This window comes from Magnolia sinica, chromosome 12 (genome assembly GCF_029962835.1).
Source record: "Magnolia sinica isolate HGM2019 chromosome 12, MsV1, whole genome shotgun sequence".
NCBI lineage: Eukaryota > Viridiplantae > Streptophyta > Magnoliopsida > Magnoliales > Magnoliaceae > Magnolia > Magnolia sinica.
In genome coordinates, this window is record NC_080584.1 from 40,744,397 (window position 1) to 40,757,495 (window position 13,099).

At 41.7% G+C, this 13,099-nt stretch overlaps 1 long non-coding RNA gene and 1 pseudogene across 3 annotated transcripts; one reads left to right on the plus strand and one right to left on the minus strand.

The window, feature by feature from the left end:
• Positions 1-5,687: 5,687 nt before the first annotated feature.
• On the minus strand, positions 5,688-11,576 carry LOC131221265 (uncharacterized). 3 transcript variants are annotated; one of them, XR_009159151.1, is made up of 6 exons: positions 11,005-11,576; positions 10,622-10,825; positions 10,221-10,308; positions 9,747-9,807; positions 9,457-9,594; positions 5,688-5,757 (listed from the first exon to the last, which is right to left on the minus strand). It is a non-coding gene; the product is annotated as an uncharacterized LOC131221265 (long non-coding RNA). The 3 variants fall into 3 exon arrangements; XR_009159152.1 differs by having other exon boundaries at positions 9,747-9,991; positions 10,221-10,289; positions 10,441-10,825; XR_009159150.1 differs by having other exon boundaries at positions 10,441-10,825.
• Positions 7,228-9,011, plus strand: LOC131221264 (COP9 signalosome complex subunit 2-like; annotated as a pseudogene).
• Positions 11,577-13,099: the final 1,523 nt, after the last annotated feature.

A 13,099-nucleotide genomic window follows, 5' to 3' on the forward strand; every position in this document is an offset into this window, starting at 1 on the left:
TCTGCAATCTCCTATCATTCAACTATCGAGCCCGTTGATTCAACCCTCTCTTGTCGCAAGGGTGATCGAGGCTTAGCAGGTAGATGTGTTAGTGCAGAGTTATCAGGCAGAGGCAGCGTTTGAGAGTCAGTTAGACTAGCAGAGTAGTTCGGATGGTGGACTTTGCTTTAGAGACCAATTATATGTCCCGGATATTCCTGAGTTGCGTTGAGTTCTCTATCCACCCTAGTTCGATGAAGATGTATAGCGATATGAGGCGTCAACATTTTTGGTCGGGGATGAAGTGCCAGATAGACAATTTTATAGCAGAGTGTGACACGTGCCAGCGTGTTAAGGCTGATCATGAGAGACCCCCTGGTCTATTACAGCCATTGAGCGACCCGATGTAGAAGTGGGAGCACATATCTACCGATTTTGTCATAGGTTTGCCGAAGACAGCGCGGTCATGACGCCATTTGGGTTTTCATGGATCATCTGACGAAGTCGGCACATTTTCTTGTAATTCGTGAGACTTGACATGCAGATCGGCTCGCCAAGATGTTTGTTGATGAGATCGTGAGACTGCACGGTATTCCTGTCTCGATCGTTTCAGACCGAGACCCGAGGTTCACGTCTCAGTTTTGGGGGAGCTTCCAGAGAGCGATGGGGACTGATTTGCAGCTTAGCACCGTGTATCATCCGCAAACCGATGGCCAGACCGAGAGGGTTAACTAGATCCTTGAGGATATGATTGATTTCTCGGGTAGTTGGGACAAGCATCTGTGATTAGCTGAGTTCGCGTATAACAACAGCTAGCAAGCGACCATTAGCATGGCTCCTTTTGAGGCATTATATGGCAGACCGTGCAGATCTCCGAGTTGTTGGACCAATGTTGGAGAGCGGCATCTCCTAGGTCCCGAACTTGTGCAGCAAACATCATAGGCTATTGATATCATCAGGCAGAGGATGCACATAGCTCAGAGCCAGCAGAGGAGTTTTGTTGACCGTCGGTGTCATCCCTTGGAGTTTACCGTTGGGGACCGTGTGTATCTCAAGGTCTCACCCATAAAGGGTGTGGTTCATTTTAGAGCAAAGGGCAAGCTTGCCCTGAGATTCATAGGACCTTTCGAGATCACCGATCTTGTTGGCACCGTGGCCTATCGGCTTGCCTTGCCATCTCAGTTGTTTGGCGTCCACAACGTCTTCTATGTCTCTATGTTGAGGAAGTGTCGGTCAGACATCGTTCCCGTTATTGATTGGTAGCCGTTGGAGGTTCGTGAGGATGCTTCTTACGTTGAGCAGCCAGTACGTATCCTCGATCGGAAGGAGCAGGTCCTCCAGACCAAGGTCATTCCCTTGGTGAAGGTGCAGTGGGGCCATCATAGTGTGGATGAGGCGTCTTGGGAGTGCAAGACGGAGATTCGAGAGCGTTATCCCCATCTTTTTTATGTTTGATTGTATGATATATTGTGTTTTGATCATATATGATGTTATGTTTTCTATTCTCTTATGAGTTATTAGGTGGGGAGAGCTGTAAGGCTCGTATCATAGTCTCTACTATTCCGTTGACTCTCGCGATCCTTCCCAACGGATTATGGCAACCTGCGACCTATAATCGACATTTGCATGTAACCCTAAGTCATATTCCATAGAATTGAGTCGGCTTAATCCAAGACTTGTATCTTAGCGACCGCGCCGTCGCCGCAATTCCAATGTCGTGACTCGCGCACCGATCAGATACCCAGGTTAGAATATGTGGGCCCGCGTTCAGTTCGAGGAAAACACCGTGCATTTGCAATCCCAAGAGAATCTCTACATCATGTGCCATCAATCAATCGCTCAATCAATCAATCAATCACCTCATGTCAAGTACAAGAGTAACCCATGCTTTCTTTCTCCCCAAGTCAAGCAACCACCAAGTCAACTCTCATGTCAAGTACACTATCACCTCACATCCATCACCTCTCTCTTACAACCAACCCTCTTTCTCTCATTTCTTAAACTCACTTTCCCAAGCAAAAAAAATCCCACGTCCAAGTTTTTCCAAGGAGAGAAAAAGAGTGTTGTGTGGCCCACTTTCCAACCCAAGATCCATCATGCTAGCCCTTCATTTCTCATCCTCTCCATCAAAGTGAAACACAAGGAGATCGGTGTTCCATTGAACCAAGAAGATCAAATGGTGAGTGCTTTATAGGCTAGATTTTCATACTTTGATGATGGGCCAAGTGAGGCTTACCGATTGATGGTATGGATCTCACTTTGGACCCTAGATGTGGCCGATGACCCACTATGATTTACATGATGATTCCATGATGGGGCCAATCTCTATGGACCCCATCATGATGTTTTCTTTTCTAACTTGAAGAGGTCATCTAGACCTTCCATTTTGGTGGCGAGGGAATTTCCACCATTAATTTTTGTTTTGGTGGGCCCACATATATTAGGATCCACTTGATGTATGATTGAATGCATGGAAAGGGAGGGCTCATAGTGGCGGAGCACTCCATCACACATGTCCCTCTCTCTTCTCTCTCTTCTTTTCATTTTATGTGATGATGTGGTCGTGTGGCCCACTCGGATGAACCCCATCTTGATGTATGTATTACCCATGCCATCCAACCTTTTTTTGGTGGCCCACGTCTATAGGTGGGGCCCACCTTAAATGTATGTGTGGTGCCCAACCATCCAGCATCCAGGGACGCTAGATGTGAACTGAAAACAAAAATATTAGCTTGATTCAACAAGCATTTTGGGTGGGCTGCTTATGCAGGCCCCACCTTGATGTATGAGACTAATCCACGCCGTCCATTCCATTTCTTAGCTCATTTTAGGCATTGAGCTGAAAAATGAAGTTAATCCGATGTTCTGGCAGGCCATAGCAAAGAAAATTGTGATCTTTACTGTTAAAATTCGTTAAGGGCCACTTTAAATTTCTTACATGCCAAAACATACTGCATATTAGGCTTGATTGGTCTGTCTTGAGCCATGGAATGTAATGGCTGGAGTGGATCCACCTGATGGGGACCCCACCTAGGAAAAACCGTAAGAAAACGGTTTTGTTTAAGAAAAAAATGACTATGTGCAGCAGGCGCTGCTGCTGTCCAGAGGACGCGCAGCGTCCTGCTGCACTAGACGTGCGGGCCAGGGATCGTGGGCCCCATCGTGATGTGGGTTGAACATCAACACCATGCATTAGGTGGGCCCCTTTCCAAATGGTGGGCCCCCCTTAAATCAGCCTTATATGAAGCTCAGGTGGCCCACATCACAGGAAACAGTGTGATATTAAATGTCTGCCATTGAAACCCATTTGGGTCTTCAAAGAGGTTTTAGATTATTATGAAATTTATTTTTCCTCTTCATTCCGGTCTATGTGAACTTATTAATAGATTGGATGGAAAACAAACATTATGGTGGGCCCCATGTGGGACCCACTGATGTATGTATTGTATACCACACCTCCCCATGCATGGGGAGGTGGGACGGTTGGTGTACCTCACCACTTAACTGCTGTAGTGGCGTCACCAAGTCTGTGGGTCCCACCTGCTTTATCTACGCCGTCCATCCCTATGGGACCCACCATGATGCATTGTTGCATCCAAACCGCCCAACCATTTGGCAAGCTCGTCTTATGGCTGGAGGCTAAAAATGAGATAGATCTAGGATCAGGTGGACCACATTACCGAAAATAGTGGAATTTAAACATCCACCATTAAAACCCTTGGACTACAGGGTTTAGACCAATATGATATTTGTTTTCCCTCTTAATCTAGGTCTTTAAGACCTTATGATTAGATCGAGTGGAAAATAAACTTGACGGTGGGCCCTGTGATTTGTTTAAACAGTGAGAATTATTATCTCCACTACTATTTGTGATATGGTCCAAATGATCCTTCAATATGACTCTTTTTTGGTATGTATGAGGCCCATCTTGATGTATTTGTGGTCCTTTGATGAGGCCCACCTTGATATTTAAGGCCCATCTTGATGTATTTATGGCCTTCCGTTTGGCCCACGATGCATATGAGGCCCAGGTTATGAGGCCCATTGTGATGTATTCAAGGCCCATGGATTATGGCTCATTGCAATGTACATAAGGCCCATTGGTGCAGCCCATTGATACGGCCCACTTGATGAATATAAGGCCCAGGTTATGCGGCCCATTTGATGTATTTAAGGCCCAATGGGATGTACTTAAGGTCCATTGTAATGTGTGATTCCACTGTAGTTCGTGTAATGATATTTATGACGGGCCGTGCCTTGAGAGCAATGATGATTTGATGTCAACATTGTAAGAATAATGTTGGTTAAATGTCTGCATTATAACTCTCCCTAGGGCCCATTGATTGGCCCACACTTGTTGTGTGTAGGCCATCTAAGCCCATCCTCGTTGGAAGGATAGTTAATCACCATATATCATGCTTAGTACAGCTTCATGATTCATGCCCATACGCATCATATGTATGCTTGATATGAGGAATATTTAATCATAGCATAAGCCGTTGGGCTGAGACATTTACGGGACTCCTTATGAGACGGAGTGACCCACATGATCGCATGGTATGTGTAAGATTGCTGCATGACTGATGGTGTGATTCATGCATCTCGTATTTGTGTGACATGATCATTGTACACCTTAGTGACATTTGGGTCGTGGCTCCATAGGCACATCGTGGATGGCCGTATCAGATACCGAAAATACTTGGTTCTAGTACTGTGGGCACTTAGGATGTCCTTGGGTGATAGTCCCAGAACTTTTTTGGTACCAGGAGATGCTCCAATGTCTAGACTAAGTGGATACACGAGCGCCCGAATGCCGAATACCAGTAGGCTGCGTCTCCCACTGTGTCGTGGTCGGTTAGAAGGGGGTGTGGCCTTATCCGCCTGAGTGAGGGGGGTATAAGCTAGGCTGAGTTTGACTAGTTAACATATGAGTTCGCTATCGACGAGCCGGGTAGGTATTGGCATACTACTGGTCAGGCGGATAGTGTGGTCTCTTTCACTCGCTGGGCTGTGCGGTTAGGGAGGTAGCTGTTAGTGTGGAGTGTACTAGACCCCAGTGATATCCTAGAGAGAAAATGTACTGATTTGTGTACTTGATGAGGATTGACATGCTTGCTTTGCATCTCGCATATGACATTTGGCTACATAGGCCTCGCATCGCATGACCTTGTTATGACTGATAGCATTCATGCCTCACATCACATAGCCTTGGTATGGCTGATTGTATTCATAGACTTACCACATATTTCTGCATTACTCTAATATTGTATACTTGGCACTTGCCTTGCACACATACTTACACCACCCTCTAAGCTTTTGTAAGGTTATGCACGACCGTTGCATGCAGGTGTCGTTGGATCACAGCAGCGTTGAGGCAGGCATGTGTATCAGATCATTTTGGAGCTCTTTGATCACCCTGTATTTCCCTTTCCGTATTGTACTTAAAGTTTTTAATATAGTGGATATGTGGTGATGTTGTTTTGTGACTTGGTTATGCTTGTGGTTATGCTCCATTACAAAAAAAATTCATACTGAAAATCCTCCTTGTAGGATCCCAGGATCGGAATCTGGCATATGAATGCCGGGAGCCGAGAATGGGGCACTACGGAGGCTGTCGGCGCCGGGTTCGGTGATTGGGAATTTTATGAGCCCATTTTCTGAGTTTGGGGCATGGCACTCACGGTGTGGACATATACACAAGCATCACAACCAGTGAGAATTAGAAGGCCCTATCTCTTCACACAATGAATTTTTGCTCAATATGTAGAAAGAAGCAAGCTGCATAATGCAAAATCATTCATGCTAATGGAATATCAAAGGATTGATACGATAATTACTGATATGATCTAATTCATAAGTTTTTACATAATAACTTATGTTTAGAGGTGTACACGAGTCGAGTCAAGTCAAGTATTGCTCTGCTCGTGCTCAGTATGCTCAGCCCCAGCTCATACTCAGCTTGGCTCGAGCAAGCCCGAGCTAAGTCGAGTACGAGCAGAGTCTGAGCTGAGTTCGAGTAGAGTTTTCGAGTGCCAATTGCCATATGGTTTTCTAGCCTCTAAACCTGACTTGAACTTAACTCATCTTCTCTCATCCTTGCTCGAGCCAAGTCGAGTACAAGCAGAGTCCGAGCAGATTCTGAGTTGAGTTCGAGTAGAGTTTTCGAGTGCCAATTGCCATATGGTTTTCTAGCCTCTAAACATGACTTTAACTTAACTCATCTTCTCTCATCCATAATGAGAGAGGAGAAATGGGAGAAAAATCAGACACTTAAGGGTCGTTTGCCACCATGGATTCAGGGAATTTAAGGAGATTTCAAATCCCTTGGTTGTTTAGCATCTCAAAGTAAATGGGGGTTTCAAATTCCCTCACAGAGTGGTTTGAAATCCACTGTTAGAGTTTAGATTACATCTAAATCAGTCCCAAAATATTGCATTTTATGCAAATATGCATAACTGAACCACAATTTGAATGGTTTGGATCGGTGCTTACCAGGCGAGCTGCGGCAGGGATGACCGGCACCGGAGAGGGCAGGGATGAGCGGCAGGGACGATCTACCACACCGGACGGGCACAGACGAGCGGCAGGGAGGAGCTGCGGCACCGAGCGAGCAGGGTAGGACAGGGACGACTGGATGAGCATGGCAGGAATAAGAGAGAGAGAGAGAGAGAGAGAGGAGGAGGAGGAGGAGGAGTGACGTCCGGATGGGGATGGCCGCTGGGCGCTAGTATGGTAATGGGGGGAGGGGGATGGTTAGGGTTTTTGAAGTTTGAATAGGTGGGCGTGAAATGTAATAGAAGGGTATTTATACCCCTGGTCGAGTACCGAGTCGAGTGTTGAGTTGAGTATTGAGTCGAGTACGTTCATGCTCATGCTCAGCTCGTACTCATTTCGAGTACCTAAATTCTACTCATACTCAGCTCTAACTCACTTCGAGCAGAGTCGAGTCGAGTATTTCCGAGTCGAGTTGAGTGAGTAAATGAGTATTTTCGACTCGTGTACACTTGTTAAGAAAATTTTCAAGAAAATGAAGAGTAGTGATTAAACAATTCCCTGTAGGAAATTTTTTCTTTCATGTATGTTTACAAAACATTTTTCTTTTGTCGGCATAAGGATTTCTCAATAACATCTTAGAAGAAGTAAAAGACTTACAAAATCACTGGAAGAAGCGAAAGACTTATCTGAAATCACTGACTGCTGTTCTCGACCATATAGTGGTCTGCTAATGAATGAGTGAAGAAAAGGGAGAGCTGAGTTTTTCTTTCCTCCAAAATCTTCGAAAGAAACTCTGAAATCATTCAAACCCTAGAATCATTTTCTAGGGTTTATCTTCTTTGCAAATGGAATCCTTGAAGGCTCGATAATCTATCACTCTTTCTCTTGAATCCAAACCTTACATTTGCCAAATCCCTGCAGTGGTAGCACCGATCTGAAATCATGGGTTCCGATGCAGATATGGAGGATTATGGTTTCGAGTACTCTTAAGGAGGAACCCGAGGAACAGGATGTCGATATCGAGAATCAGTACTACAAATCCAAAGGTTTAGTGGAAACTGATCTAGAGGGAGCACTTGCTGGTTTTGCTGAAGTAGTTCGCATGGAACCTGAGAAGTTAGGGATTTAAACCTGAGAAGTTGGGGATTTAAAGAGTTAAAGTAGACTGTTAAACTCTATTATTGGCTGGGGAAGTACAAAGAGATGATGGACTCTTATAGGGTGATGCTGACATACATCAAATCAGTTGTAACAAAGAATTACAGTGAAAAGTGTATAAATAACATAATGGATTCTGTTTTTGGGTTAGCAAGCCAAAACCTTGGTCTTCTGCAAGAGTTCTATCAAACCACGCTGAAGGCCCTTGAGGAAGCAAAAAATGAAAGACTGTGGTTTAAGACAATCTCAAGCTCTGTAAGATTTGGTTCGACATGGGGGAATATGGGCGGATGAATAAGATATTGAAGGAACTCCACAAATTTTGTCGAAGAGAAGATGGTATAGATGATCAGAAGAAAGGCAACCAACTTTTGGAAGTCTATGCCATTGAGATCCAAATGTACACTGAAACAAAGAATGACAAGAAACTCAAGCAACCGTACCAAAAAGCACTCTTGATAAAATCAGCAATACCCCATCCACGTATTATGGGTATAATTCACGAATGTGGTGGGAAAATGCACATGACAGAGCGTCAATGGGCAGAGGCAGCCACTGATTTCTTTGAAACTTTTAAGAACTACGATGAAGTTGGGAATCAACGGTGTATTTAGTGCCTGAAATATTTGGTTCTGGCCAACATGCTAATGGAATCTGAAGTGAACCCTTTTGATGGGCAAGAGGCGAAACCATACAAAAATGACCCCGAAATCTTAACAATGACAAATCTGATAGCAGCGTATCAAAGAAATGAGATATTTGAGTTTGAGAAAATCTTGAAGAACAATAGAAGAACAATCATGGATGATCCTTTCATCCAAAATTATATTAAGGATCTGTTGAAGAATATCAGAACCCAAGTATTACTTAAGTTCATCAAACCATACATAAGGATCTGGATCCCCTTCATATCAAAGGAACTCAATGTGCCGGAGAAAGATGTTGAGTCACTTCTGGTCTCCCTAATTTTGGACAACCACATCCAAGGTCATATTGATCAGGTGAATCAGCTGTTGGAGCACAGCGATAGGTCCAAGGGGATGGAAAAATACGCAGCGATAGACAAACGGAATACTCAGCTTAGGTCCCTCTACCAGACCATCACCAACAGAGTAGGTGGATGATTCAAGTAAGTAGAAGCTTCCGTCTGTTTTGAGAGCGCCATTTTTGCTATAGCAGTTGTGGTTGAATTGGGGTGGGAAGCTTTCATTGATTACCTGTTCCCATTTATTATAATGATTATTGTAGAGTTAAGTGAAGTTGTGAATAACAAGAAGGGATTTTCATTATAAGATAATTTGTGCAGGCTTTATGTGCATTTTGAGTACTATTTTAGCTGCGACCTCTGTCATTTTGAGTGGTCTTATTGCTGTTTTTGATGGTTTCTTTTTTTTTTTAAAAAAAGAATGAGTGAACAAATTGGCAAAAGATGGGGTCTTGTGTTAAATTGGCTTTTTTTTTCCTAAATAATATTCACTCATTCATAAAGAAAAATATAGAGAACTGTTTATCATGAATCAATTCTCATTCTGCACATCCTAGGGGAAATGCAAGGGAGCCCTTAAGGAAACCTTACGGAAATATCTTATTTTGTACCGTCCATTATTTAGTTGTCTTCAACATATTAACCTACGATATTAAAAGGAATCAAAATATGTGAACATAGTTCACATCTTGTCTAAATTATCAAATAGATATCATCTACTCTAAACTCTTATTTATTTATTTTTTTTTGTACTGAACACATGAGGCAATTACGATGTAGAACCAAATAGAGAAAGTAAACAGAGACTCTCTTCCATAGCATGTGGTCCACATACTAACCTTTAACTTCTCACCACTTGTCAATCATAGAGGCTTCAATTCCATATCAGAACTCACTTCAACTATTCCACAAGGTAAATGATCCACCTTAACAGAAGTTTCATGAGATTCGTGAAGCAGAGCAAATGGGGCAAAAACCTACACCACTCATTAAATAAGAATAAACACATCCATACACAAAATTCATTTCTGGTACATGAGAGATTCAGGGTTCAGCATTCATTTATGGCATATGGAGATGCTAGTAGTAGATTTTCATAGCAAGAATTTAAAGCATTCAAAATATATACCTTCTACACCTAAATCAGCTTGCTGGTGTATTGCAATCCTGGTGCTAGTTTCACCATGGCCCTTGCAATGGGAAAATAGTTTAAATAAGTTTTTCCCAAAGAATGATACTAATCACAAGAAGAAAATTAAAAAGTTGAATTTTATTACCAAGCCTCACATCCATTACTTTGTCCATTCAAGATGGGACATGAGTGGTAGAATGGATGGATCATCTAGTCCATTCAAGACAATCTTATTTGTTTGACTCACCGTTCATAAAGAAAAAACAGTCAACAGGCTCATTTTCAAGTAGGATAATCAACCACTAGAATTGTTTGTCTTACATGGTTTTGTGCAGTCATCCATCTTAGGTGAGTCAAAACAAGATGGATGGCTTAGATTAATTTGCCATGAAACATATTAATAGATATTATTAATATGTATCAGTAGAATATGAAACTTTTTTTGGTTAAAAGATCAATAATTGCCAATACCTGAGACTGACTTGGTGTTTGAGAATTTAAGTTTTGCATTTCTATTTGGATTTCGGGGGTCCTGTACTACTGTCAGCAGCATTGGGATCTAGATTGTGTAAAATGAAAAATAATATGAAAATAAAGAAAAAAAAAAGAAAGAAAAAGAAAGAGACAGATGTTATGAAGTAGCATCTTTTATCAGTAAAAATGCAAATAAGAAAGGAAGACATTCTTGTACCTGTGTCATTACATCATCCATTACTAACATTTATATCTTACTCAACAATGTACATGTACAAAAACAGGAGACAATATCTGGTTAAAGGCATGACTTGTTACTAAAATAAAAAAGAAATAAAGAAAAAAGAAAATGAAAAAGATAAATCAATATTGTTGAGAACAAGTGTATAGAAATTAACCAGGGTTCAGTAACCTCAATCTCTGAATCCACCTTCCTCCAATCCAGCCCTGTCTCAGGCAAAACCTCCTCCCTCGGATGACCTGCATTGAATGGGCTCGACTGAGTCCTCCTAGACTCAATCATAGATCCTCCACCTTCAACCCTTGGCGGATCCAAAACAAGCCGTGGCCTCTCAGACTCCACACCTCGAGGTGGGCCACCCCTGCCCCATCGATCAGAATCCATAACAAATCAAGCCAGAGAAAGCAACAACTTTTAAGGACTATCCAAACAAGTAATTTTAAACTAGGTGGACCAACTCATTTAAACTCAAACTCAACAAGAAATGCTTAACTGCTAGAACAGATAATAGAAAACCATTAAACTAAATTCAGTACAGACCCTCCATAATGGCCTGATGAGGAAGAACATAATTTCCCTATAATTAAAGGAAGATATGGCCCCAAGCTCACGTTCCAACTGCTGCTTGGCAGTAAGGTTCTACCCGATCCTTGCATCAAATCTACAAATCTGCAAGACAACACCCTACTAGTGAGACTTCAATAGAATGACATTTCTTCTTTAAAGATTCAATTATAAAAAGCAATCCTCCAGAGAGAACCTGTTGCCATGTGATCGGATTCCTAATAGTATGCTTTTGTCAGCTTGATTTTCTTTGTATACTGGAATGAATCAATCTTTATCTTTCTCTTCTTGGTATCCAACTTCAATCTACATGCATTAGCCCAGAGACCTTTGTCCCACTAAGAACTTTTCAATCCCCTTTAATATGTTCCAAGGCAGATCCAAAAGATGACAATTTGTCCTATACTCCCATTCTCATATCCAAATGTTGACAATCTTCAGGCCCTCTTTTGAGCCATTACAACACCGTCATCGACCCATACAAGAAAATGCCCAACAATATAATCCACAATTAGATAATGAGTCCCACAATAAAATAAAACTCCCGATGGCCAAGAATACATCCAGCAGTTGCAATCCCATCTGAATGAGATCAATGCAACAATAAAATTCACTAATAGGAACATCTGAATGAGATCAATGCAACAATAAAATTCACTAATAGGAACATCTGAATGAGATCAATGCAACAATAAAATTCACTAATAGGAAAAAAAGATCGATGTAAAAAATAATTTAGCTAGACGTGTTAGCAAGATGATTGCTTTTGAGGTTTCCCATTGATGTGCTCATTGGAGATGCATATAACATAGATAACCATGGTGTCAAATTGGCCATTATGCCTTAACTATGGTAGGGAATGATATGCAATGGTTATGGACATGAGCCACCACATCATCTTTTCAGCAAGAGTAACGATAAATTAGGGAAAGAAACCACCTGTAATTTCATAGAAACCACCTATTAAGGGAAGGACATGAGGCAAGCCCCACGCATGAGATCTATATATGATGAGGGACCTCTTCCAACAAAAAAATAGACATATTCCATTCACAATCCAACCAAAACAAATTAACAAGAAGTCACGTAACATTCCAAAAATTGAAAACCAATGGGTAGATCAAGAAAATCCAAACCTTTCCAACGGTAAACAGAAGACTGGGCCAGAGCAAGGAGACTGGAGTACCCTTAAGCATATGCAGAGCAAAAAATCTGATAAAAGACTGTCCATAGCTTGTATAAAAAAATGTTCTCAGAATACGACGATACCTATCATGAATGAAAGAGCACTAAAGTACCATTCAGATGACTAAAAATCGACCCAATCCAACATCAAATGATGGAGTTATATGTGTCTCCGTTGGATCATGCAATTTGGTAAGATTAACAATCCATACTGAAAAATGACGATCGAGGAGTACCAACGTGCTTTTTGGATATCGAACGGTCTCTGAATTAGGAAATTTTGGTCCCATTTAGAAGCTTGACAAGTGACCATTCCAATGACAAAAAATAGTCTAAATTCGACCACTAAAGAGAGAGTTATGAGGGTTACTATTAGACAAGGAGATGAAGGAAACATTCAGGACTTACGGATGCCCAAGTGGTCTTAGAATATGACGATTCTTGTCAAGAATGAAAGAGCACTAAAGTATCATTCAGATGACCAAAAAATGACCCAATCCGACATCAAAGGATGGAGTTATAGGCGTCTCCGTTGGATCGCGCAATTAGGAAAGATTAAAAATCCATATTAAAAAATGAGGATCATAGACTTCCGACATGCTTTTGGGATATCGAACGGTCTCTGAATTAGGTAATTTTGGCCCCATTTGGAAGCTTGACAAGTTACCTTTTCAATGACCTGAAATGGTCTAAATTCGACCTCTGAAGAGAGAGTTATGAGGATTACTATTAGACAAGAAGATGAAGATAATATTCTAGACCGCCGACAACAATCCAACTTACAGATGCCCAAATGGTCTCGGAATACAATGATTCTAATCAGGAATGAAAGAGCACTAAATTACAATTCAGATGACTAAAAATTGACCCAATCCGACATCAAATG